This window comes from Falco rusticolus, chromosome 11 (assembly GCF_015220075.1).
Source record: "Falco rusticolus isolate bFalRus1 chromosome 11, bFalRus1.pri, whole genome shotgun sequence".
NCBI lineage: Eukaryota > Metazoa > Chordata > Aves > Falconiformes > Falconidae > Falco > Falco rusticolus.
The window spans coordinates 8,745,248-8,770,213 of record NC_051197.1 but is presented as its reverse complement, the minus strand read 5'-3'; the positions used below and the strand labels follow the sequence as shown (position 1 = coordinate 8,770,213).

Below are 24,966 nucleotides of genomic sequence, written 5' to 3'. Positions count from 1 at the left end.
AAACCTTCACAGGGCAAACCAACCCGTACTACAAGAAGGTTAGGAAATTTTTTTTGCCTGGAACAAGCTATCCTGCTAATGCCTTTGTGACGGTGGGGTGCATCTGAGGTTCCCTTTCCCCGTAACATGTAGCCAAGGTTGTTGCCTACTCCATGTTCCCAGCCTTAGGTGATCTCCCCACTGTTGCCTCTCTGTACCCTGCCACTCAAATCCATATGCTCCTGGACCATTATCATCCTCTTCCACCTTTCTGTGGGCGAGAGCTTTCCACTACTAGCAGGGCTTTCCCCGTCTCACAGACATACTGTTACTGCCTCTTCTTCAAAGCACTTTCTAACTTACTGTCTTCTCCCTAACTTTGTCCAACATTAGTGTGTTTAGCTGGCATTGAAGATTATACTGTCTAGTTTAATTCCTCTCTCCTAATTTGCTCAATAATGTCTGTGTTACTTTCATTTATTGTCAGCACTATTGATCTTTCTCTAATCTAATTCTCATCACTGCATTCACTGTATTCCCTGGGTGACAGCTGAAAGTCCTTGAGGAGGAAACATTGACTTGGTATTCCCTACTGTGAACACTCTTCCTTGGAAATTATGACTGATGAAACTCCTTTCCAAACCCATCATTCCTCTATAAGTAAAGCTTCACTGGCTGAAGTGTATGGACACAGCTGATGATCCACTAAATGTACTTGAGCTATATGGCCAACAGTGAGTGTGGTTTGCTGGGAAGCTGAGTGGGGTATCAGGCTGAAAAAACACATGTTCTGAAACCTTCCTGGCCTTCAGTACCTTAACTCTTGTACAACACAAATCATATTTATGAGAAAATTCATTCTCGTCCGCTTTCATAAGCACTCCTTGTTCTTTTAACTCTGCTAAGTCATTCTGAGTATGACCTTAGCAGTAGACTTGATTACATTTGTTTTAATATGAAATACTAAGGCCAGATTATGCCAAGCTTTTTTCCAGGCGTGCCAGGGTAATGGTAAAATGGAGCAGAAGACCCTGCTGCTGCCTTGTGTCACCTCCACAAGAACCACTCAGAAATGCTGTCCATACTCTGCTGCTGGGGGCTGCTTACCCCACCCTCCTTTTCCAGGGAGCAATAATGCAAAACAAGCAATAGTGTAAGGAAAGGACCCACCTCCCAGCGGGAGCTGTAAGACGAAACATCTTCTAATGAGCTAAATTTTATATAGATCCTGTGCCTTAATCGTGATTCATACGTACAAAGCTACAAAATGCCAAGGTTTAGCACCCACTGGCCCAAAAGCTTTCCTTACATTTCTCAGCACAACTGGAACTCCAAATGCTGTATTTCTAATGAACAGCTAGAGCAGAAAATATATATCCAAAGCCTACACTCTGTGAAAGCTTCTCTGCTGGGAAAAAAGGTGGAATATAAACACCCTGCATCAAAGAAGGTTGCAAAATGTAGAGATCTGGAATAGAGAGAAAAGCATGTAGCCCAGCTGGCCCCCAGTCCTGACTAGAGTCTATTAGCTAGGGTAAAAATAAACATTAAATAAACCCCTAAATAGCTTAATTTAGTACTGCAGGAAAACAAGAGCATATAGAATAGGCTAAACAAAATGGGAAATAAAATGAAATTATTACAAGTTCATTTTGTAACTTTTTTTCTGGTTTGGACACTGCCTTCGAGCTGGCTTTGGAAAAAAACCCCAAACAAACAAAAAACAAAAAACAAAACCAAATTAACTCCAGAGCCAGGAAATCTTTGTGTATGTGTTGAACATTAAGTTCAAGTTATTTCTCTGACTTCAAGTGGAGCCGCACTGATCTTTTGCATCTAACACCTAACTGCTGCAAGGGATTTGAAATGCCACCAGGTTCTTGGCACTGGCTCCACCCAAACGCTCCGGGCTGGAGCACAGTGGTTACTGCCTGCCTGGTGCGCCGGGAGAGGGAAAAAAATGTCTCTGCTCTGACCTTCAGCAGACCTTGAAGAGGTTTCTCTAATTTGGCTCAGCAAGGGAGGTTTGTGCACACTCACCCCAGCCCTGGAGAGGAGGAAGCGGCAAAGTGCATTCCAGATTTGTGCATGTAAACATGCAAAATGCACTAATTATGGATACAACCCCTTTTCAGAAATTCAAGCCTGCTCTCAGATCTCAGGGGCTAGCTCTCTGCCGTTTCCAGGGCTCAGCCTGATGCAAGCAGTCTAGTAACTAGATGGATTTTTTTAAAAAAACATACAGACACGCTTATGAGTAGCTATAAAAGCAGCAGAATCTGAATTTAGAGAGAGACATTACAAGTGTCACAAAGATTAATAAAATAATTTCATCAGAAGTATCACGGCTGTGGGGCTTTATATATTTGCTTCTCCCTTCAGTGCTGAAAGATGCAAATTGCAGCTGTTGGCCCCCTCCAGCGCGATAACCCTCTCCCTGTTTTGACAGATCTCTTGAAAGACTCATCTCACAAGATGTCTGGCTTTTTTTTTTTTTTTTTTGTTCTGCCTTTAGTAATTTTCCACTTCTCAAACACCTGCCCCTGCAGAGATGTTTGGGACTATCCCAATCTTCAGGCAACCTACCGTCCCATGAATTACTTACAACCTGAGCATTGAAATGTAATGACTCTAGTCCCTGGTCAGGAGCGAGGTGAGAGTTTCCCATATCACTAAGGCTGGATTTCACCTATGTGGACAAAAAGGCATTCCTTAAGAAACACTAAAATGATTTCTGCAGCATCAGCCATAATATGTAAGAGGCAAACTGAAAGATTCCCTGTATCACCACAGCATCTCTAGTGCTATAATCCTGTCCTACCCTTAAGGGGCAGCATCCTCATTTCCACTTTTTGGCTATTTGAAAGCCCAAAGGCAGGAAGAGGCCACTGGTGATTCACAGCAGCTTCCAACCTCCTGCACTTTTCCGCCGCTGGTGCTACCCAGAGGCACCGTCCCCACCGCGCGTTAGGGCTCTGCAGCAAACCTGCAGCAGATTGCATTCACTTCCACAAAATTAACACAATCTTTAATTAATGCAATAAGCACTGATGAGTAATAAATCATATTAAAATACAAGGAAGGCAGATTTTTCATAAATTAAGCATTGATTCATTTAATAAATATTAATCTACTAACTATCAAGAATTCATCACATCTTAGAAAACCAGTTCAAAAACCTCGCTGGTAAGCTGGTCTGAAGTGTGCAGAATGGTCCCTGTTCACCCATAATATACACTTATTTTTAACTAAATCCTTAATTTATCAGGTTAAACAACTTGCCTGAAATTGAGTCTGGGTTATTATTCCACTGCAATACGCAATTCTCTCAACACAGATTCTACCTCACCCCTCAGATAATTTCCTAAATTTTGCTTAGTAACTCCCTTTCTGAGTACCTCCATTCTCTCCCTTGATGTTGGTGGTCTTTAAAATATTTGCTGACTGGTGTCATTTAATTTTCACCTCAATTAACTCAGCGAGAGTTGCAAAACTAGAAAAAAAAACAACCTGTAGGGGGGTGTAAATTAACTCATTCATTTAAGTTTAGCTTATCTACAAGATGTTCTTTCACACTTTGCTCTCTGCAGAGTTTCTCCAACCTTTTATATAGATGTGGGATGTGCTGCACTTGCTTTGACTCTTATCTACAGATTAGCAAAAGAGAAGGAAAAAAAGCCAGATGCAAAGATGCCCCACGAGACTGATATGGAGCTGTTTCTGTAGCAACCGATGATTTTCTTCTCATGTAAGAATGAGCCTAGTCATATCTAATTCTGAATGTATCTGGGCCTCACTTGCCAGCCAAAGCTGTGTCAAGTATAAAGTCAATATAGTTCAGAAAGAGTGATAAAAAAAAGCAATTATAAACTCATCTTCCTACTCCTACATGCCTCCTCCAGCCAGGATCCGAAAGATATCCTTACCCCTGCCTTCTATCCCAGCACATCATCTCCAAGCCCCCAGTATCCAGCAGAGCTGGTAAGGAGAGATGGAGGTGGCAGCCAGGCACCCGGGTATCACACACATGAGGCTTCTGTGCTGCAGGCTCCTTCAGCAGCCTTGTGCAGCCACGTCCCAGGAGACGGTGTGCTCCAGCAGGGGTTCTCTAGACACCGAGGGCATCTATACCAGCCTTGCTCTGAGTCTCCATACGAAACTCCAAAGCCCAGAGACGAGACCAACTTCAGCTTTAGAAAGCTTTTGTTGTGTTTGTGCCATTTCACTGCCTCGACTGCGGGCAATATTTTCTGCAGCTATGAACCCGAAGGCAGGCTGCCCATCTCATAACATCTCCTGCTATAGTCTACCCACGTGAAGCTGGAATTGACTCTGGGACCACAGGAGGACTTTCTCTTCCTAAATGTATTTTACCCAGCCTGGTCTCTGCTATTGATCTCTTCCATCTAATTTTAATGTGAACAAGTGTCTCTCCCTACTACCTTCAATCTACTATGCAATGCAGAGGGTTTAAAATGGAAATCAAGTGCATGATTTTTATTATTTTTTCCTGGAAGCCTTGCCACAAGTTGTTATTAACTGTGCCTTTTCCTTTTAACTTCTAAATTAGCGCTTCTCTTCTTTAAAATGTGTTGACATAAAAGTAACTGAAACCAGTGCATCTTCTCACAAAATAAAGCTGAGTACATATTGAAAGGTGACTTTCACGTTTCTAAGGTCTTTATTATTGCACAATGTAACATCAATGCTTTTGAAAGCTATCGTCTAACATTACATCATGAAAGAACCCAAAAGTTCAGAAAAATCTCAGAGCGCTCCCAAGTGTGCAGCTTGGCATGGTGTGGATGGGACAACACAGCTGCCCCCAAGCACCACCACAAGCCTCGGTGGTTTGCACTGGAGGGACTGACAGTGGAGGAGAGGGAGAGGGCAGAAGGAGCAGAGGGGGAGAGGCAAAAGTCTGTGCCCCATCCTTTCGCATTGCTGCCTGACAGGTGACAAGCTGTGCACCTCGGTGTGCTCTGCTCCTGTGGAAAAGAAACTTCTGTGCTGAAGGAGTGTAAACCTTTTGGTTGTTTGTTGATGGACAGTTTATTCAGGGCTAATTAACATCTGGAAAAAAACCTAACTTTCTAATGAAGGCTTAGATAAAGGAAGGTGTTAGAAAAAAGTAAATATAACTCAGTGAGCATTTCACATCTAAGTTTCTCAAATGCAAGTTTCGCTACTTGCCCCCTCCTTCCCATCAGAGTGCAAGACTTATCTCCAAAGAGAAACTCTTCATTTAAGCAATGACCCCAATAAGCTACTGATTCAAATCCTGTTAAAACGGATAATTTAATGATTTGAGGTTCTTTTTTTTTCTTTTTTGAATCACATTATGCCAAGCAGTAATCTTTTCTTTCCATCCTGAAATCAGACTTTTGCTCATATAATGAAGCAAGATCTCACATTCTGTACTTCCTGTATGATTGGCTGCTAAAGTTTCCTGGTATAATGATAAAATGAACCAGTCAGTTTGTTGACACTTGACTGGGATCTTAGTAAATTGCATCTGCTGTAGCCTACACTGTGGAATCAATTATTGATGATGTAGGTGTGGGAGAACATTTATAAATTGGTTTGGGATATGTTATCGCTCATGCTAAGAGCTATAATGAGCATTTTAAACCATTTTAACAGTGACCTCTACAGACATTTGATTGTTTCAGTATTTGGTAACTCAATTCTGTTTTAAAATCAAACCCAAGTCCAAATGCTGAAAGGCAGTGCCAAACCATTAAGCTACTTTACCTATCCTTCCAGTTCACATATTCTTCTACTTAATATCTGACACCTATGTCTATCTTTCCCAAAACCCAAGTGCCAAGGACTTTCTTATTTTTCAGAAACACTGCCGAACAAGTAGCTAAGACCCCTCCTTCCCCCGCCCCCCGCCCCCTTCAACTATTTCTCTCAAGAACACAACACTCACATATAATGTTCTTACAGTCCTGTTATGCTCAAGAGCTATTTAGAAAGAACATTAATACAATGAAGGTTAAGAAAAGACTGAAAAGCCATGCAAGGTATCTTCGGGCACACATGCAAACATGCAAGCACGCTGCAGTGCCTACGGCAGCAGCAGTAGGACACAGCCCCAAAGGCTTGGTGAGCAGATTACTACCAGAAGCAGTGGATCCCTGCCCAAAGCAACAGCCACAGGAGGCTGAGTAACCTGTGTGGCTGTGCCCCAGAGGCCATTTGCAACGTGCACGCTCATGCTGGTCACACAAATTCACCGTCTGCTCCACATGTTCTTGAGTGACACCTCTATAGGTTGCCTTATTTACATACAGAGCGCTCATAAAGATAGTATCCAGATTCTCACTAAACCACTAGAAATCAAAAGAAAAAGCCCCTCAGTTCACTATAAATATTTACAATTACAACAAAAAGTCGTTAACACTGTCTTATCTCCGAAAAGAATGAGAGGAGGAATGAACTGCTTTGGAATGAACTGATCCTTAACTTTGCCAATGAGAGTTATGATGACAGAAAGCCTCTTCAGTTTTCTGTGCTCCTGCATCTGAAAATAACAAGCATCCTTATGCACCTCAGTGAAGCAACAGAAAGGCAGATCAGTGACAACTTTATGGTTTGATGACACATACTATGCATATACAGTGCATCTTCTCAGGTGTGCATGTAAAAGGGCAACCCTGATTAGCTAATAACAGGCTCTTTTTAACCCAAGCCAAAATATGGCAAGCAAATCCAATCACTTTATTGAACCCAACTGGCAAACTTGACTCAGAGCTCCCAATTTCAGAGGCTTCTATCCTTCTTGTTAATTCAAGCCTGAAACGCTGAGACAAATCCATGCACAGATAGCTAGTGCTCCAGTCACTCCACAGCCTGCGCAGGGTATGCAAGTGTATGGAATACATACACAAACACTGGTATTTCTCCCGCAGTAAAGACTGGGGGAAAAGGATGGATGATACAGCCAATACCTTGTCTGTGCTTTGTTCTGCTCTTCCCCTAAAGCTTTAGGCCTGCAAGAAATGAAGGAAGAGAACAGGGCCCATTTCTCCATGGTTTGACTCCACATCCAGGTTGGAATCAAGCTTCTTTGTAGTTCCACTAAGAGAAAGGTGGCTGTGGCTATGTGCACGTTTTAAATGAAGCTTATGTACTTACTTACACAGCAAGGGCTCGGGTTCTACTCATTCCACAATTTAACTCAGCATTTTAAAGGGTTTGTTTTGGTAACAAACTGCCATGCAGGTTTTTCATAGTTTGTGGTATTATTATGTAAATTGCAGAGCCGTGGTTATAATCCTGTGCTTGTGACATCAATTACTTAATGCCTGTAAAGATTACTGTAACACCACAAACAGAGGATTATGTGTTAAAGTACATAGTAAGCAGCAGGAGCTAATAAACTCTTCTCTTTAAATTTTATTTATTTGGAAAAAAAAGGTAAACAAGGGCAGAAAAACTATACAGACCACACACAGTGCCATTAACAACCAAAATCCATATATGATGCAGATCGCTTTAGGCATTGCACAGCCATTCTTTAGTCGTGAATTCCTGTCTTACGTGAAGTCTTACAAAGGCAAGGAGCAGGACTAGTGAAAGCAATTATGAACTTTGAAAGTCCAGCATTTGTTGGGGGGTAAGCAACAGTATTCAATGAATGTTTAATTAGAAACAAAGCATATCTACCTATACCAGTAATGGGATATTGACTAACTAGCCATTGTTTATGGGCTGTTTTAGATAACAGACAAGACAGATTAACCCCCAACATATGCAATTTTAAAACTAAACATGCAGGTATAGGAGCCTGTGATCACACAATAAGGGCCACACTAACCCAGAGATTTACATCCCTGCTCTGTCCCATCTGGACCTTGAGACTGAACTTCAGCTGCTTACATCCAGCTACAAGCCGCAGATCATTCTTTTGCTGTGTAACTAAATATTTATTGAAACTGGGACTTAAGTTCCAATGTCTGCATCCAGTCAGAGTAGTTTAGCTACCAGCTAGTAGCAGTTGTCCTACTCTCTCCATGTCAACTAATAATAAACCTAGCAAACTGTCATCGTGCCAGAATAGCCAGTCCACTAGTAGTGAGAAGGCTGACTTGGGTTCAAAGAAAATACCGTTTTGAAAAATATTTAATTTTATGAAAATTAAAAAAAAAACAACAACCCAACACTTAGAACTCTGAGGGGGTTACTGGGAAGTTTTCTGAAACACAAGAAATTTTCACTAGAAGAGTCCTTCTTTGTAAGAAGTTAAATACCTTCTTGTTTGGTGAACAGCATGTGTTTGCACTGGGTTTGGCTCCTGCTCTGTATTAGAATTCTGCTCAGGACAGCACTTAAGTGGAAAACAAAGTTCTGAATTACAGCACTGACGCAATCTACTTCCTAATACACCTGAGCCCAGGCAAAAGAAACACATCTTTGATAAACTTTTAAGAAACAGGACTCCTGAGGTTTCACACCGTAAGGATAGCAATACAACTGGAAGGAAGAAAAACATATATAGAATATGCAACACAAGAGGAAATCCCTTGCAAATATAAAATTTCCCAAAAAAAGATTGCACTTTCATGCATAAAACTTATGAATTATGTGTTAAAAAATCCTTGTGATTCAGCAACAGAGTGAAAATAAACAGGAGAGAACACAACTTCTCTAGTTGCCATTTTCTCTGACTCCCTAGAGCATAAATCCCATTCCCATCCACCCCCCACCCCAAGAGCTCCCTGCCTTTACTTCTGATTTTGTGGGAATTACGTGGTTGTGTTTATCTCAGGTGCTATTTTCTTTTAAGGTGTTGAAGTTTGCCTGAGATGCAGGCAGGCTGTGTGAGAACACAGCACAGCAATTTCCAGATCGTAGTTCCAGTGGTTGAAGGTATTCTGCAAACACTCAAAATATATCCCCTTTCCACTCAAAGATGACAATATTTAAAGGAACTGAGTGACTCATATACAATGGTAACGCATGCCATTTTATACAGAAGACAGCCTCAACAATAGGTTGTATTTCTGGTATGTCACATTCAAACATCTCAGAAACATAAACATTCGACAGAGAATATTTCAGCTCTTCAAGCAAACCACTTTGTGCCTGTAAGCCCAAGTAGCTGGGCTTTCTGTATAACACAAAGCAAAGTAAATGTTGGGAGAACTTTATAACCGCAACATGGTGTGCATGAGGTCTACAGGCTATATCGTCTCCAAAACCCTTCTGTAGTGATTTCCATTTGCACCATCACCATTCAATTTCAAAGCTGCCAGTCTCATACCTACAGCTCCATACATCCAAGCATTCAAAAGGAAAAGGTAGAGCTTATCCTGTTCTGAAAGTTACTTTTGCACTTACCATTACTATAATTGTATATATGTACAAACATAAATATATTGCATATAAGTATATACAATCACAGATACATATAAACATTCATGTATGTATACGCAGGTGTTTTTATTGACTTCTGCACTGTGCAGAGAGGAGTGAATGTTTATAAAACTGTATACACACACTGCACAGACAAGGAATCAATATGGGCTATGTATTGTGGATACAGAAGAAAAACCTAGGAAATACTCAAAATTACCACACCTTTCCAAGACCAAGCTAGCATTCTGTCACCAATAGAAACATGGCAGCACACAAGTTTCCTATTTAATGCAGCATCTCTTTAAGGAGCCAAAGGAAATCAGTGTGAGGGCGGTCAATGGAACTGATTTCCAATGCACCAGGCTGGACGATTCCATTTTTAAATCTTCAGCTCTAAATTCACTGGCCTTCCACTCCTGGCACATTCACTTCTTCTCTCTCTTTCCCTATTTCTTCATTTTGTCCATCCAGTGGAAGTGCTATAGCCCAGTTTCACCTGCATTTTCAGACTGCTAGTATCTTGGGAGTGTAAACCAATAAGACAGGAAACATCCAGCTCCAAAGACTTGCACAACAGCTGGACAAAATCAGCCCTTTTTCTTTTGCAATGAGGGGGTAACTCAATCCACCCCTCCAAGTTCTGCTCTGGCTGTCAACACACCATTATAGCCAAAGATTGTTTTTCATTAGGGACAGGCAAGAGGGAAGGGGGCAATAACTGTATCTTTCCGCATTTAATTTAGAAGGATAACTTTATCTGAAAATCTTCCCCCCCGCCCCATACTGTGCAAAGTTCCTTGTTTACTGTACGTGTCAAGACAACATGAGCAAAAATAATAGCGAAAAGTTAATTTCGAATATATTATGTATGGGCAAATATACAAATTTATACATCCAACTACTGTGGTATCATCTAATTTCAAGCTTTTCATCTAATTTCATTCTGAGTCTGTTTTCTTTCACAATCCATGGCAGTGAGTTTGTTTTTCTATTGCTCAAAAAAACTCAACTTTTTTTTTTTTTTTTTTTCCCAAACCAGACCAGTGCTTGGCATATTCACTTAACAAATGATTCAGAGCATCCCAATCTTTATTCTTCTAAAAACTACATATTTAATTATGGCCCAGGAAAGCACTGTCTGGAGAAGTCAAATGGCAGCAATGAGCGTGAGCTATACCGGAATTAAAAAAGAACAATCTTACTTTCCAAAGAGACCCAACACTTTCTCATTTGTTTCTGAAGCAATTTTGCTGTAGTTTTCTATGGAAAATGCTAAAACCTTTACTAAAGCCTTTTATCTGAAAGTGTTGAGCCACAGAACTTGGAACAAGGTCCACCCAGGCTGCAATCCCTATCAAAACTCCCAAGGACTAAGGCTGGGACTCCTTACAGCCACTTCCAGGGTCACTCTGCCTTTGTATGCTATCCAGTGTAATTCATGTGTAACCTATAGGTGGTGTCTCTAGAATTGTTAATAAAAGTAAAATGGAACCTACAGAAACCAGGGTAGCATTTAGCTCTATGCATCCAAATTTCAACAGTTTTATCTCACTTTTGAAATTCAGCATTTTAGCCCCAAACCCTTCATCCAGGTGCTTTAAACTGTGAAAACCGTTCCAGAAGCATTTTTATTCACAACAGTTGAAGAGACCTATATATGTTGCATAGAGAATGTCATGTTGTATTAAAGGAGAAAATAAAAAAATTGGTTCATCAAAATGACTGAGCTGAGTTAGCTTGCCCAACAGCAGCCTCGAATGGAGATCTGCATAAAAAAATGAGGCCATCCAGATATTACCATTTTGTTCCTCTCTTCAGTCCATGTCAGGTTATTCTGACTAATAAAATAGGGAATAACATTTGTCCCATACACGGAACAGAGATAAGAGGTTTGAAATCCTCTTTTCATTAGCCTTGTTGATAACCGTTTCAAATTATCACTCTCTTACAGTTGTTCTGTAAGCAGTTCATTGGGGACCTGCTATCTGATATATATCTAATAGCAGCTAAAAAACACAGAACACACACTTGGGAAAATTCAGCACCATGACTGACAAATACAAGACCGTTCTGAGCAGCACCCAAAGCACAGGGACTTCAGTGGAAGAGAGAAGGGAACCAAATGACCTATTAACCAATTTTGATATGAAACTGCTAATTTTGAATCACATGTGCAGTTGCTTCAGGGTTCGGTACAACCAAAGGCTGTTTCCCCAGTTCCCCTGGCTGAAAGCGTCAGTGAAAGCAGATCATGTCTCTCAGAATCAATGTCCAGAAGAAAAAAGCTGAGATTTACTTGTGTACATGTAAATAAGAATGTGGTAACTATGTGATGAAGCTGCTGCAAAGCAGTTTTTCTTTGGGTTATGCAGAAAATATGTTTGCCTGGATAATTTGAAATGTGGATGTTTACCTATGATTGGTGAGTCACTCTGAAAATTCCAGAATTCAGAAGAATACAGTTCTGTATTTAAAATGCTTCCATTGCCCTTATGTACATTATTTCTTTATTAGAAGAATCCAAGAAGTTTCCAAACATCTATTGACTATTCACCTTAAAAATAAATTATCTAGTTGTACACATTTACACACTGTGTTTGGAAAAGTATTTTGCTTCCCCAAAGAATACATATTTTTAGTTAGCAAAAGGGCTGTGGTATGTTAAGAGTAACTCAGGAGGAAGTATCAGCCCATCATTTCTGCCCAATTTCACAGTTGCAGGAAGGGTGAACAAAGTTTCCCCAGGTGAACACGTGAGGAAAATTTGTCCTTGTTCTTACCCTGAACTCCAGTGTGTCAGGAAACTGTACTTCAGGATTTCTTTAGTATTTTTGTTCACGACCAACACAAATGTAAATGTTCCAATTTCTAGTGGCAAAAGTGACACATTCCTTCCTGTTCCCATTGAGCTTAATTTTTCTCTTTTGGGCATTGAAGACTGAGAACACCTTTTCTTTCAAAGCATAGCTCCCTCCGCAGCGGTCCTGCGGGCTCAGGGCACAGAGGAGACGGGGGCTGGCGCAGGAACACAGCTGCCCTCGCCCACCCCCCAGCCCCACGGGGGCAGCAGGCATGAGCAGCCAGACAGTCCCTTCCCTACACACCACTCCAGAAGAGAGTCTTTCTAACTGTGCTAGCCATCAGGTACACATCTCTGCTCAATTTACAACTGGAAAAAATATCAGACTTCAAGTCTTTATATATATATATCCCCAAATAAATAAACAAACAAAACAGTTCAGACGATATGGTAGAATTGGTGTTTTCAAATGAGCTTTTTAATGAAGTCTTAATAGATTTCCAGCCCAAATGATCAGAAAACTAAGTAAAACCATTGGGAGATTTCCAGCCCAAATGATCAGAAAACTAAGTAAAACCATTGGGGATTACTGTTTAAAAAAACTTTGAAAAAAAGAAGGGAAAAAAACAAAAACAAATATCTTAGAGCGGAAAAGGCACTTTGTATACAAGGAGCTGGCAAAGCAAGGGGCATCAGTGAGGAAAGTGTTAAGAGAACTGAAGATAAAAAGGTGCCATTAGGAAGCTGGCTTTGGAGGAGATTACATAGAAATAAGACAAAACTTTTCTTAAAAACAAATAAGCAAACAAACCAGCTCACCTGGCCCTCTGATCAGCAAAGAAATCAGAACCAGCAGCTTTCATCTACCTCGTGCAATAAACCTAAACTCAAAAAAATAGTTAAGTTTTGATTCAAGCCACACAAAGCTAATTTTTACTGGCCACAGCTTTTCCTAACAAGGTGGTTTGGACTCCAAGGAACATGAGATTTTCTAGACTGGGGAGTGTTTTAGTATTGCTACTGTGTCAACTTTGAATTATGCACAGATTTTTAAATACGGAACTGTTCCCCTACTTACGATGACAGGCACATTCACATCATATAAAACTGGGGATGGGGAGAACTAAACAAAGCCAGTGAGTTCTGAATTGATCACCTAAAACATCTGCTGTATTGCTTAGGAATTGCAGCACATATGGTATATAGGAGCATCCAATATTTGCAGGCACACTACCTATGCAGAACATCCATAAAACGTCAGAAACACCCATTTTGGCCATTTCAGTCTTCACTCTGCATGTTCTTGTTTCAAAAAAAATGCATAAAATTTTTTTGGGGTGTATTTTTATGTTTTATCATGTAGTTTGATTGCAGTCAGCTCAGCTCCAGCCCTGTGTCTCCCCTATGTTTCTGTACAGCACTGAGAATACTAATAATGTTCAAAAAGACAAGAACAACATCATGCAAAAGAGAAAGAAAAGTTATGCTCAAATGTGATCCTTCCTACCTCAGCCAAGCTACTCCTTGCACTTATTCTGAATCTCACTAATATTACGGTACAATAATCACACAGCAATCTTCACGCAATATCTATTAACAACAAATTATTAATATGCATTTCTAAATGGGGTTTTACTCTGATGCAACAATCCTGCTATATAAAGCTCACCAGTCTTGTCGAGAGCTAGAATGTGACATTTTCAACAACGGCTGACCTAGGAGTGAATTAGGCACCCAAATGCCTTTTAAGCACTAACGTATTTTTGAGAACCTGGTCCCAAGCATCTAACTCTCACTAAAACAGGTCACACTTGAGCCTCTGAATTTGCATTTAAAAATTGTTAGGCAAACTATTTCAAATGATCAAATAAAAGTACGTTTTAAATCTTATTGCCCCATTATTGGCTTTGAACTCCCATGGAATTCAGCTGTTTTGTAAGTTTGGCTTTGACTTGGAAGAGAGAAGAAATGCTGGCCTGTCATATCCACTCAGACTGCATCCCAATGGAAACGAGAGCTACTGTGCAAAAAGAGAAAATACCAAATGGGGTATTGGAGCCACAGTCATAGAAGCCATTAGGTTGAAAAGAAATCCTTCAAAAGGGAACTAGTCTAGGGAACTAGTCGTACAGGTTCAGAAGGGATGGCAGAGATCAGCTAAAATACTTGTAATTTCTTTTGGCCAGAGTTTCCTTTAACCAGTTCAAGCTCAGAAAGAGCTAAGGGCGAGCCATGAATCCACACTTACAGAGTCTCTCTGGTAAACTTACTATTTGTTGCAATTTCTGTTGCAGAACCCATGACAAAAGCTTTTCCCCTAAAAAGAAACACTAATAAAAGTAAACACTAATAAAAGTGCCTGTAGTTTCTCATTGCTTTGAACCTAATGAGTAACAAATTGCATCATTCTCAAGTCCCTCCAAAATTTATTGAATGACTTCCTACAAGTGATTACAAACCAACCCAGTGCTAATTTACCCCTTATATCATCTGGCAAACTGGAAAGATGTTACTCACCCTTCTCAAACAGTGAGAATCATTTTGGGATGGCTAAGAGGTGAATTGGGTACCAGTTTTGATAATTCCAGCTTACAGAAGCAGAAGGCAGCATGGAACCCAGATTATAACACACAAGATCATGAATTATTTAAAATAAGTTCAGTGCCCAACCAGTATTTTCCAGTTTGGCAGGATCATTACTTCTAACACTGGAATGCTAAAATACGGTATTTAATGAAACCACATCATGTACTTAATAATAGCCAGCTGTATAACTCTGAAAATGAAAAGCTTATTTTCTTTCTTTGTGACTTGAGGTCATCATGAACACAAAGAGGGCAAAACTCACAGCTCACGTTATCTGTGCCACAAACTTATTCTAAACCAAAAAGGCTTCAAGTTTTGAAAGAAAAAATAAATAATAATAATCCAGAGCTTTTTAAAGAACAGATCACAAAAGCAAAAACACTGCTAAGAGTATATATAATTCTGTGAGGGCTCCCTCTTTTGGCAACAATAATAAAAAAGGCTTTGCAGGTCACTCTAAAGCTTTTCACAAGAGGTTCTTCTCTGTCTGGACTACAAACCTCACATCAGTAACACAGACTGACCTTACTGTATGTTATTTTTTAGGGAAGACCCCATCTGCATAAAAGTCTTCATTTACCCATACCGAGAATGGTGCGTCTCTTGAATTTCAGAGTTACTTATGCTGTCCTTTGAATCTGCAGAGGTCTTGGAGCAAGAGAAACCACCCAAAATTCCACGTTCCACCCCAAGATCTTTCTGGGGGCTAAGAGTTATAGGGCTGGCCAGGAGCAGCCAGAAACAGAGGCAATTTGGCATTGGCTGGGATAAAAATCAGGATTAGTCAAAAAAATAGGTCACCAAGGACAGGCCAAAGAACAAGTGTGAAGAATGGCTTTTTACTGATTAGTCCCTTCCTGGGAAGTGTGCCAGAAAGTACACAAGGTCCCCAAGACATTTGCTTTCAATACTCAGGCCAGCTTTCACTGTGTAGCTTTTCCATGGAAGCTCAGGGCTGGAGTTAAGCTGTCAAATGGAAAAACATCTAGAAATTCTTTATTACTATTGGGATTGCTGGCATAAAAGCTTTTACCTGGACACAGGGTTTCTAAGAGATGCTGACCACTTGGGAAGGAGCACTGCGCTGAACGTGGGTTGCATTAGCAAACTCGCTACACCTGAGTTCTCACTTAACTGGCGGCTGGGATTTCCAAGGCAAATCTGTTCACCTGAATTGTTACTACATTTCCCAGTGAAATGGAGTTTGGGGTCAATATGCTGCACCTACAAGCAATTTAAGGCAAGCTCTTTAGTATCTACCTTTACCAAAGACCTAAACCTACTAATATTAATTTGGCCTTGGACAGAAAAGAGCGAAAGGCCTTGGCTAACTTTTTTCCTTTTACTTCCCTGTAATTTTCACCAGCTGATATTCTGAAACTCTGATTCAATACCACAGGAGCTTTTTAGCACTTTTTCTTAAGGGTTATTGAAATTTAAAAGTTCATTATGTTACAATTCTCTCATCCAGGCCTCAAAGGCTTTTGCATTACTGCTGTCCTGTGGGGAAACTAAGTAAGGGGATCCTGGTTAAGTGAACGTGGGGAGAGCTCCTTATAAACATTATAGGTATTATGGGGTCTTTCCATTTAAATACCCTGCCTGCAGAAGGCAGATTATTCTGGATTTATGTACATAAAGAGAATATCATGCTAACTTTTTATTAAAAATTAAAATCTTTTGAGTCACAACAGAAATCAATATACCACAATTTGAGTGAAGTAGAATGATGATCCTGTGGTTAAGTAATTGAAAAGGGAATTGAGTAATCTGTCATTCTCCCTGCTCTGGGCAAGTTAGTTCTGGATGTCTTAAACACTGCAGTGTAGGCTCCTAAAAGAGTTAGACATCATGCTTTCAAAAGCAATTCCAGCAAGCAGGACAGCGTTTGGGTACACACCTAACACCTAAGTCTGATTTTTCCATTTTGCACATCCTGAAAGTCCGTCCTTTTTTAACATTTCCGAATTAGACATGAGATGGTTAAAACAGCTGACCTTAACAGTGTGTACAGTAAGAATTAAAGGCATGTCCACATGATCAGATACAGTTTAGCGTTGCCCACCTCTAAGCTTGCAGGTGAGAACTGACCGCAGTTGTAAAATCATTCAGAAATGTGAGCGTGGGAAGTAGCTGCTAACAGATCTATGAAATGTGCAGAACGGTGCTGAACTGAGTCCCTCTAGCTTAGAGCAATGCTAGACCTATCTGCAACTGACTTTGTAAAAGCATCCTAAGAAGTCTGAAAACCTTAAATCACTTTTGAAAATGAGACTAAATTTCTTAAAGTACTTATGCATCGCTCCACATAGTATGGTGGAGGTCAAGTTCTAAATTCAAGAGCTCTTCTGAAAACTGAACTGCTCAGCTCAGCAGAAAGGGTGTTATTCTTCCTTTCTTTCATTCTTTTCCTCTGTTACCAGCATAAGTTTGTTCTACCTGGGATAACATCTTGCAGCATTGAGACATTACACAAAGGTTTTTGTGTTCAGATTTTTCTTTGCTGTATGTATATACCCTCCACTCTGCTCTTGTGATTCCCCACCTGGAGTACTGCATTCAGCTCTGAGGCCCCCAACATAAGAGGGACATGGACCTGTTGGAGCGAGTCCAGAGAAGGGCCACAAAGATGATCAGAGGCTGGAGCAGCTCTCCTGTGCAGCCAGGCTGAGAGAGTTGGGGTTGTTCAGCCTGGAGAAGAGAAGGCTCCAGGGACACCTTATAGCAGCCACCCAGCACCTAAAGGGGGCTACAAGAAACCTGGAGAGGGACATTTTACAAGGGCATGTAGCCATAGGACAAGGGGGAACGGCTTCAAACTGAAAGAGGGGAGATTTGGATTAGATATAAGGAAGATATAAGCTTTACTGTGAGGACGGTGAGCCACTGGCACAGGCTGCCCAGAGCAGCTGTGGATGCCCCATCCCTGGCAGTGTTCAAGGCCAGGCTGGATGGGGCTTGGAGCAACCTGGTCTGGTGGAAGGTGTCCCTGCCCATGGCAGGGGGGCTGCAACTAGGTGATCTTTAAGGTCCCTTCCAACCCAAACCATTCTATGACTCTGTGATAATTTCATACATCGCTGCTTGTTTATACTGTGGCATAAATCAGGGCTCAGGTGGTCACAGACGGATAACCACTGTGTTTTAAAGAATAAGGCAACACAATTGGAACAAGATGGATGGTGAAGACAGGCAAATCATGGTGCAATTCTGTATGAAACTATATCTGTGTAAACAGTATAGGTAAAATCTGTTCCAGCTTCAGTATAGGTTGAAATAAACCCCAGAATCAGGGCTGATGCTCCTTTTCATGCCATGCCATCCGCGTCTTTCTCACATCCCACTGCAGCAGCTTAGGAAGAGAAGTATTTGCCTTCATTTTGAATTTGCCTGCCTTTTGTCACAACCTTAATTTCATTGAATTGCTGAGTTTTGTATCTTTATAAAATGCACTATTCAAGCTTCCAGCAGACATGCAGATTAGCCTTATCCTAAAGCACCTCATCTCTATTTATCCCGGGATAATTAGTCACGTAAATTAGAAGTCATTACCAAAGGCTACAAAACCCTTTAGCAAAGGCTTGTTGACAGGCTAAACATGTTTAAAGTACTTTTAAGGTCTGATGGTGGGGAGAGAGGGGTATGTGGGGGTGTGGGGGGAATAAATATCGTCACAGTAAGAAGTAAATTCTGACACAGAAAATGAGGCTGCGTTAATCTGTATTCATTCCCAAAGAAAGATTTATACTATTGTATGCTGCCACGGTGATATATAGCAGAGGACATTTAAAATGCCAAGCCATAAAAGTGTATTTTCTTCATTACATTTTCGTTGAATGCTTTGATCTTCCCATTTTACACTGTAAGTTTGATCCATCATTACTTTCCAGTAAGAAACTGCCACATTTGATTGCGGAAAGAAGAATTCTTATCTAATTGCAATTTGTAAGCACAGGATTTAGTGTATTGTTGCCTGAAAAATGGAACTGTCTAAATTATTTTCCCTGAAACTAACATCCTCAACAAATAAAAGCAACATATGATAGCTGGGCATAATTAAAGAAAAATGACACCTACTGTTACATGAATAAAGAAAATGTGTTGATGACAAGAAAGGGAAAAAATGTGATTTCCCTGCAGTTTTGGTGAAACACAAAAGCATCACATTTTAGTTCTTTAACACATTTGTTCAATGAATTGGAAAAAAAGCAATCCCATCCTCCAAACCAGCCTGTAATGTACAGTTATTTCCCTGCAGTCAGAGCAATGCATGTCAGACATTTTGGATTTACTGTGCATGCACAGCAGCCCTGAGTGCCCAGACACCCAACAGTCTTTTCCGAGCAATGCCACAGAAATGAGAAAACAGCCATGAAAATCTGGGCATGTAGAAAACCTCCCCAAAAGGTTCCTATCTATAGCTTCATTTTCAACAGCCATTTTGATCTTTTAAGGTGTCTATACATATGTAATACAATCAGTTTTCAAGCAACTTTCTGCTTCTTTAAACCCGGGGGGAGGGTGTGTAGGGGGCGGGGGGGGTGTCCCGCTTTTTTACTCCTCATCTTTGCTTCCTCACATGTGCTTATCTATTCTATTCTCCCATACTAAACAACACATAGAAAACCCACTGTTAACAAAAAATGTAATATTCTGTTATCACTTGGTATTTTACCATCCAAAGCTTAGAGTATTTGTCTTGTCTTTTCCTTTGTTTTCAGCACTGTCCTGTTTCACCCCTCCCCACAGCATTCACATATGCATTACAGATGCATTGATAAACTACTTTCCGACTCCGTGGGGTGTGAATAGGGTTATGGAAATCACCTATCTATAGTAATACTTGATAAAAAACATGCAGTGATAGCTCTGAGAGATGTATTATTCTCAACAGCATAAGAACAGTATAATTTATAACCTGTTGGAGGAAATGCTATACTGACATTAGCAAATTTTCCTGCCCATTCTGAGATCCATTCTGCTCCAGTTACTTTCCTGTTGATACACACTCAAGAAAGTTTAAAACTAGACTGGGTTTTTCTACTCAAGTTGGCAGTGCAGCTCTGACTGCAGAGAAGATATATTCAGAGAATAATGTGTAATATAGAGAAATATACCTAGAATATGACTAGCTACTACAGAAGAACTATCTATTACTATCTACTACATATAGTCACATACAAGTATATCACACACAAATATATATCACAGTGATGAGAAACACTATAAATCCCCCAAAAGAAAAAAATATCTAAATATGTATCTTCAGTGCTTATAAATGTCTGGTCTCAAGTATTATGTCTTAAAATACAGGTCGTTACTCCAAGTAGGAGCACAGGAGTTATGACTGGGTTTGCAAGACCAAGAATAAATTTTAAAATGATTACACTAGAATTCAAGGTCACACTGCAGCAAAATTGGGGTCTAGCAACTCTATGAGGGATGCAGCCAAAAGCAGTTTAGGAACCACTGGCCTTTTCTTGAGATATAAGGAACATTTCACAAGTCACTTTCTGAGCCAGCTGCAAAGTACGAATCAACAAGCCCTCCAAGCAGCAAGACCATGGTAGGGGGTGGGCATAACCATACGCCTTTTGTGGAACAGGATCTCCAATTAGCAATAATAAATAAAAAAGTCAAATGATTTTTTGCAGGAGTAGAATAAGTTTTTCAAACATGCAGTTATTGAACCGGGTGTTTGTAACCTGTGAGCTTTGACACTGGCTGCACAAGAATTCCAGAGCTGGAGAAAGGTCTTACTAATGTGATAATAATCACCTTGAAGGTTAGTGCCCATTTTACCAATATTTCACTTGTCACAGGTATAGCATCATATTTCACCTTCATTCATTACACGGCATTCATTCTCTGCATTGCCAGCCGTAGTATTCAACCCCAGTGTTAGGGCGGAAGAATCCTGCCATGTACTGGATGTGAATATCATGTAACATCCAGAAAACTGAGCTATAAAAATACTTGCTCTGGCCTCGGCGTGGGTACTGTGCTTGCCAAACAGCGCTTCCCTCTCAGCCGCCACTGAAGCAGCTGCCCTAAGTCCCTCAGCAGCCGGTATCACTGCCTGGAGGCAGAAGTCCCTTTTGACCATTTCTGTATATGGAAAAGGACCGATCAGATTAGAAAACACTTACTGCCATTAAGCGTCCATTAGATGATCTCCCAAGGTCCCTTCCAACCTCAATGGTTCTATGAAATAATTCTTTTATGTCAATAAACACAAGCAGATCTGATCAAATATTGATTCCCAGCACTCCTCTTCCCGAGACAGCCTTCTTTCTCCAGATAATGTTGAGTTAGGCAAGTGATGAGGATGAGGGATGTTTTCCACTACTGTGTCTCTCTTTTGAAGCCTCAAGGGGCCCTCTACAGATTCAAGAGAAGCCAAACACATGTGGCTTTGAAGAGAGCTCTTTTTTTTAGGACTGTCAATACTGCTTTGGGTTCGTGAGGTTTTTCTTGGACTGTTCAAAGGAGAAATTTTGTACAAGGATGTGGATGCCCACTTCAGCATCTGGAGGATTCCACAGCCTTCTTCCCCAAATCTAAGATATTAATAAAAAAGAAAGAAAGAAACAAGCAAGACCATCTCCTACATCTTAGCCCATGCAGACTTCTTTTTCCTTAAAAGGGAAAATTTCCATTTTCCTCAAGTAAGTTACAGGTATTACTGCTGATACTAACTTCACGATAAAAACCCTGAAGTGTTTGGGATAAGGGACAGTCCTTGACACACACTATTGCAAAATATTCACCAGGCCTACGTAGATGGTCACCATCCAAACAGCCCAGGTAGCCACTTGCCTCCTGGGGCACTTCACAAGAGCACTGCGGGGCCAGGTATCCCTTCTATAGCCTGCTCCATGGGCAAATCCTGCCGAATCTCCTCATCTACTGCTTTCGCCTTCCTTTCACCCGCCTACCCTTTCCCTTCTACACATCGGAGTACACGGCAAGGAGAGCAGGGTGGAATTCCCATCACCTCTAACAATTCCTTAAGGGCAAAGGAATGCTGTATGTTTCATTCACTTTGCCAAGGATGAAGTGCGAGCCTACTATGGGGCTACAGCTTTTTTTCTCCTCAGAAACCATAGCAGAGAGGAAGCAGAGAAAGACGTGGTCATTTCACATGAGCAATGTAGGACACAACAAGCAGAGAGGATCTCTGCTCATGCAAGAGCAGGATTTGGTATTTTCCTTCTACTCCTGTAGTAAGTTTAATGGATTGGGGAAGATTGAATTGAATTCCCATTAAAAAATCAAAATGTGACCTTCTTCAATAAGAAGAATAAGACAGCAATATTAACTTATTTTTCAATTTCCCCTAAACATCCCCCAAAGTACGAAGGAAGCGGTATTAATGCAGGACACGTCACAAGCATTTGGGAGAGTAGGGAAGGAAAAGGAAAACTCTCCCACTGCGATCCTCTTTTTAAGAAGCTTCTTTTATGATCAGGAATGAGTCCTTTTGATATTTTTGTTTATTGCTTTCCTATATTTTAGCAGATTTTTTTTTCAGTGATTGCAGAAAACATTTTCAGTCAGAAATAATTTTTAAGTACTACATTAAATTGTCCTAAAATACAAAGACTTTTAAAATATTGTCCTTTTATAATGTTGAAACCAATTCTAGACCTTAATGAAGCAACTGCTGTGAAATCATAGATCGGCATGGTCTAAAAAATGAACCATAATATCTCACACTGATGAGCGAGGAACAGTTTCTGGCCTTTTATATAACTTTTTAATCCATGTTAGGCAAGAAGTTTTAAGACTTACTTAGAGACACTGACAGGGTTTGAAAACAGGTGTGGTAAAGGAAATTCATTATTACCTAGCAAACAGTGAAAATGTAGAGCCTTTTTCAAAATATCTGAACACCCTCAAATGCAAAATGAAGTCAGCTGGGTACCGCAGCTCCCTGTGCCTCTAGAAGTGCTGGTTGCCCCTTTTTTAATGGAGAACGGCAAAATACCTTGTAGGGATATAGTGCGATTTAAAGTATTATGAAGACAAAATACTAAGTACCACTTCTTACAGTACACACCATTTCATCAGGGCATTTTTAATCAGCATGCCTCCGAGAGAACCAAGCTCAGCTCTGCAATATTTAACATCAACGGCTGCTGGTTAGCAGGGGTGGCAATTCTGCTTAGTGGGGACATCTTCCAGTGATTTAGCAGTGATTAGTGCTTCTCAGTCTCCTGCTGACTGGCGCTGCTCCTTTCTCTAACAATCGCTGCTTGCTTTCTTCAGCTCTTCTGCATGTTAAAAATTGGTTTTAATGTGTTTTTTTTCCAGCAGCCCCCTCTTCCTGCCTGCCTCCTCATTTCCTAGAAAGAGCTTTGGTCCCAAGGGCTTGGGGGACAACCAGACATGCTGCGCCTGGCCCAGCTGGCAGCATTGCACTACTGTGAGAATGTTCAGTCCTTTTCCCAGTGCATTCCCCATTTAATTCTCCCTCCCAGAACCTGTCCACTGGCAGCAAAACACTTTGCCACAAGTTTTCAGTTCCCTCAGTAGGAGTGTTGTCTCAGAAAGGGAATCTTTTATGACCTACTTCATCAGTTCAACAGAGAGCTCAGCAGGGACTGTCCATTTAAGAAATTCAACAGCTTTTTGGTAATTTTAATTGGTCCTTTTATTGTGGACAGAATTATTCTTTTGTATACTCTGTCTTTAGTGTGTTCACACATTAAATACCAGTAAATGTATCAGCAGTGCTGAAGTCTGCTAAAATTCCAGACCTGTGATTTCAATCATGTACTTTAAATATGTAATATTATTTGACTGTCTGCTTCTCAACTTTATTAAAATAGTAGTTGATTTTTTTTGAGTGGGGCTGGTTAGGTGATGCTTCATTAAATTCCTAGAAAACAATGTCTTGCAGGCTTTGATAATTAGTTCTATTTAAATTTACTAACAATGCAGCCTGTAGAGAAACCTAATGATTTAGTGGCATAAAATAACAGAAACGATCCTTGTTTCTTTCTTTTCACTGTAGAACAATACTCCTCCTTCCTTCACAGGACACTTTGGGTTTATTATATCAGAGGTAGATCATATCGGTTACCTTTGATTGGTTTTGCCATAAACTTCTTGTGCAACTTTCAGTAAGTTACTACTTTCTCATCTGCTGAAATCAACCTCACACTGTGCTCTACCCTGTTCTAGACATTATACAGTTTCCTTAATAAATATAACAACAATAACAGTTAGTAGGATATTTTTAGGTCTTTTAAAGTAGAGGTGGTTCCAAAACACTGACTAGATTTTTTATTTTCTTTCTTTTTTTAACAGCCAGGACTTTGAGCAATAGTTGTATTCATAGTATCTGCTTCCTTCAGAAGAATTTGCAGATTTGTTGGTATTCTAATGGTATCCATCAAATGACCATATATGAACACCTTTTAAAATGCAGAGAGGAAAAGAGATATAAAAAACTGTAGAATAATTCAATATTTCAAAGACTGCAGCCTATGAACTCAAGACAATAAGGACTCTATAACAATGGAAGTCTACAGTGTACATAGAATTTTGATATCAAGCTTTATTTTTTAATCAGAGAATGAATTTTATCAATGTTGGTCTGAAGTAACCCTGGGCACTGTTAAGATGGCTAAAGGGGGAAGGAGCCTGGATAGAATAATTGCATATAAATCTCCATGAAGAAATTGCATTTGATCCCAGGTACACATAGAATATATTACCACCAGGCTATTTTTAAAATACTTACTTAAAGAGATTGAACAATAAGAATTTTCTTGGGCATAAAATGGAAAAAAAGAAAATCACCTATCTTTAATAAACATTTAATAAATTGTCTTTATGCTTCTTTAAAGACTGCAGGAGAAATTCTCAATCGAGGTAAATGGTTCTAGATCTGCATCTTCAGAAAATGACTAGAAGCAAGGCCCACAAACGTTCAGTGTTTGTATGCCTGGATTGTAAATTACAAGCAATTTCAGAACAGAAACACAAAATGATGAATACATTCACTGCTGAAACTTGAGTTCAGCTGTACTGCTATATTGACAGCATCTAAATTTAGGTACTCAATTTAGGAGCTTTTATTAGCTGGCTAGTCTCCTTTTTTAGTAGCATAAAGACTGATCCAGCAGGCGATTCAGAACACACACGTGAGGCTCCTACCCCGGGCGACTCCCAGCGCTACACACTCATCCTAAGGTGATCAGCCTCTTAAGTTACATGCTTCAGCG

At 40.3% G+C, this 24,966-nt stretch overlaps 1 protein-coding gene across 4 annotated transcripts in view; it reads right to left on the bottom strand.

Annotated features, from left to right (window-relative positions):
* Positions 1–24,966, bottom strand: part of LOC119155386 (BEN domain-containing protein 5) — a 965,021-nt gene that overhangs the window by 449,086 nt on the left and 490,969 nt on the right. The gene's annotated exons all lie outside the window — the stretch shown is intronic.